The sequence below is a fragment of the Hypomesus nipponensis genome, chromosome 22 (assembly GCF_054491055.1).
Source record: "Hypomesus nipponensis isolate SF chromosome 22, ASM5449105v1, whole genome shotgun sequence".
NCBI lineage: Eukaryota > Metazoa > Chordata > Actinopteri > Osmeriformes > Osmeridae > Hypomesus > Hypomesus nipponensis.
Genome location: NC_140382.1, coordinates 18,796,255 through 18,800,000, shown reverse-complemented (window position 1 = coordinate 18,800,000; position 3,746 = coordinate 18,796,255). Strand labels below are relative to the sequence as shown.

The 3,746-nt window shown below is 43.1% G+C and overlaps 1 protein-coding gene across 3 annotated transcripts in view; it reads right to left on the bottom strand.

The window, feature by feature from the left end:
- The window catches only part of whrna (whirlin a), a 66,037-nt gene extending 65,214 nt beyond the window's left edge, over window positions 1-823 (bottom strand). For all 3 annotated transcript variants that reach the window (XM_084686962.1, XM_084686963.1, XM_084686964.1), the window contains exon 1: window positions 1-823. This exon is cut by the window's left edge and continues 829 nt beyond it. The gene's annotated coding sequence lies outside the window, so the exon portion shown is untranslated.
- Window positions 824-3,746: the final 2,923 nt, after the last annotated feature.

The window sequence follows — 3,746 nt, the reverse complement described above, 5'->3', positions numbered from 1 at the left end:
TGGAGTGTGGCATTGCGATTCCTGGAGGACGTTCAGTCGGGCATTAGCCATATTGGCCGGCTCTGACTGCTGGCTGTATCCAACCGTCTGTATCACCACTCTTTCAGGACGCGGCTTCCAGCAGCAAAGGAAACGACTCAAGCTTCAGTTCAGATCCTTTTATGAAAGAGATCCTGTAAGACCGTCATCATTCTAATACCGTTCAACAACAACAAAAAACATTCGAACTTCAGGGAGTCATGCGTAACAAGTGTATGCGTCAAAATAATAAAAGGAGCATGTAAATTTAGCGTGCATTAAAAAAAAAAAACTCACAACCCTGTTAATACTGCCAGATCAGCGATGGCGACAAAAGCGATGTCTGTGTCATTAGCTGCGGTCTTGTTTTCCTGTATAAAGAGGTCAGGTAGTCCCCGAGCTGTCTCCGGTGTCCGCCGCTATCACATCACAAACGGACGCAAGAAAAGAGCGCATGATGAAATAGTCCCACAAAATTCGTGAACTTCCATCACACAGAGCAGCGCACGGTAGAAGAGAACGCACGCTTCCTGATGTCCTTGAAATAAGTTCGTTTGGCTAGTGCTTCTATTTGTGACTGAAGTTCATAGCCTTCTGGAGTTGGCTTAAAATGCACCAAGCTCGAGGTTAAAGTGTCCCAAATAACTTGTAGACATCCAGGTCTGTCTTAAAATCGAGTATAAAATTAGCCTACACATAAATGTCTGTGACCTGGCGTCAAAGTTGCTTGTTGTCTCCTGCGTTGACCTAGACCTTTTCAGGTCTCTCTCTCTTCGAGGGCTTACCGTGCAGATAAAAGCGGCTGTGCCTCGCTCAAGACCGTTGCTTACCAGGAAATGACGCAGCCATGTGGAGCGAATACGTTGCCTGGTAACCAATAACACACAGCTCATGGAGGTCGAGCGAGTCTCGAGGGACTTAGCCTATAGCTGTATGATCGTGTTTTGTGTAATTAGGAGTCTATTATGTAAAGTTTGTAAACTATCCATGCACACGCAGACGAATATGTCATTGTTTTATTAGTAGTGAGAAGTGAAATTAATCTGCATGTTAAATACAATCATTAAAGCTTATGTAAAATACATCCTTGATAAAGTTAATAAATCCGTCCCTGAAATATATTTTATTATAACACTTTTAAATTGAGATTAATATTTCAAATACTGAGGGGGGATATATCTAGCCAGACTTGCTCACAGTTGGCTAGAGTTAATAGTGAGTGAGTAAAATAAAGTTAATCTGATTGTTTGTGTGTGCGTGTGTGTTTGATACAAGAATAACACGGGATTAACCAACTCCATGTTTGGCTTGACCAGTTTAACTGGAGGATGTAGCTTGAGCGTGAGCACTGACGGGGTGAGAGAACAAACACGGCACCGAAGCCTATTCTCTGTACACTACATTTTATCTAAAAAAAGAACCACCATTTGAGACAGCATAGAGTCAAATATAGTGCTCCCTGGACGGTTATTCTAGATGTTTCGATTATTTTCAAAGCTTCTGTGCAGGATAAAGGATATCAAGTCCCTGTCTCCGGAGGGCTGAGTTGGTAAAAGAGATAGATAGATAGATAGATAGATAGATAGATAGATAGATAGATAGATAGATAGATAGATAGATAGATATAGTGATTGATGGGTGTAATTAAAGGAGCGATAGGGGTGATAACTTCGGTAAAGCGTATAAACACTACAGCACGAAGCATCCGGAAGCTGACTGAAACTGAGCGAATACTCTACATTCCACGACAATAAGCACAGCGAAAAGCCAGGCAATAAATTCGGGCCCTTTTCCTCACAGCACCAGCAGAGCTAATGGCTCTGGCTATCAGCTGGATTTTCAATTTATACAGGAGACTGCGGCTCTTCGTTGTGATGTGGGGAACAGACGAATCCATACCCTTATAGTTCATCCTGACAATTACAGCTGTAATTTATGGTCGTGTGAGCACACACACAACTGTGAGGTGCAAAATACGACCCCACTGGTAGGTATGGTGTGCGCGTGCGTGAGAGAGTTGAACGACAGAAAGATAGAGAAAAATAGGCTATATCCAGTTGTTTGTCAATGAGAGAGAGAGAGAGAGAGAGAGAGAGAGAGAGAGAGAGACTTAAGGGAAATGAAGAGGAAGGGGCCGAGAGAAAGCGGAGCAGCCAGAAAGAGATCTCGCATCGACATTCTGACACCTTCAAACTGTCACTTGTAGCCTACCGGAGTAGACTGAGAATGAGGTGAGGCACCAAGGAGGGGCTTAAGTGGTTTATACAATAGGTTTAGCAGCACATGACTCAGGAGTAAATCACTGCCGGTGTGCACATGACCTGTTTGTCTCTACTCTTGCTGTATGATTGTGTCCAGCCTGGCTGCAACTCTCTGTGTGTCACTGTCTGTCTCTGAAGGAGGGGAGCCCTCACTGATCGGCTCATCCCAAGGTTTTGTTGTTGTTGTTCAAACCATTCTCTCTTTATTTTCGTGGAAATTTTCCTTGGGGGTTCAGGTTGGTTTATGTGCAGTTCTATAGGTGTAGGCCTATGTCAAACCCTCTGTGACCTTAAATCCAAAAATGCTTGTACAAATAAAATTGGATTTGAAACAATGTGCCTGTCCTGCCATTAGGGTTTCATTTCTGTAATGGGTACGAGATCAAGCCATAAATAACGAATTTTATTGTATAAAATGCCACAGGGTGGCTAGCTGTGCAAATTTAACGAGTAATTAAACTAAAATAATGAATCGACAAAAGCTTAAAGACCAAAATGAGTTCAAATAGCTGAACGGGCAGTTAAAATGGGAGATAGAGTTCTACAGTGATTTAAAACTAAGTCTATCCTCCATTTTTACTTTCCCAGGAGAGGTAATATCATTTGCATTCCATAGCATGCTAAATTAAAAGATAGGCATCTGCTGAGTTCTATAGCGAAAGTTCTACCCCCCCCCCCCCCCCCCCTCCACCCAACACTGTGGGGATTTGCAACCCTGTTAGGCTTTAGATAACAGGTGGTTTACTACAGGTGGTTTACTCCAGTTTGTGGATACCATTCCAGTGTGGAGTGGAGATAGAATACGGGGCTGTCACGCTATCTTCAGGTTGAAATTTATTGGCGTTCCCTGCCTGTCGGACGTTTAGATCCAGATAACTGTCTGTCAGACAGGCACAGCAGCACACAGCCGATCTCCTACATGGTCAGACTGTAGCTGGGTTGATTCCACTCCAATCAAGCGAGACATCTTTTTAACACTAACAGCTGCTTTGCGTTCTGTAATGTTGTTTCATCCAAGATGTGAAGGTAGGTTTCACCATCTTATCTTACAAGTCAATGTCTACAAGCAGAATGGAAGTAACCCCCACAGGAACTGGGATTAGCTCTGTGGTTATAGCATTTGACTTCAGATCAAGGTTCAAATCACCCACCCCTGCTTCCCCATACGTCTGCTTGGATAGGTGTCTGCTAAATGAACACATTATTATTGATCACGATGGAGCTTTGTGGAATGACTAGAATAACTCCAAGAACTAACGACAACCAGATGAGTTACTCTGCAGAATTCCTCTCCTTATACTGTCGCTGCTGTCTGTAAACATGTCTTTGTAATGAAAAGGGTTATTCTGCCTCATTCTCCAGACTAAGTATCTAATTTTCCAGGTGAGCAGCTCCCAAGTGGCGTAGTCTTCTCAGTTCACATCCAAGAGGAGACCAGAATGACGAACCGTTCGTAAATATCTACAA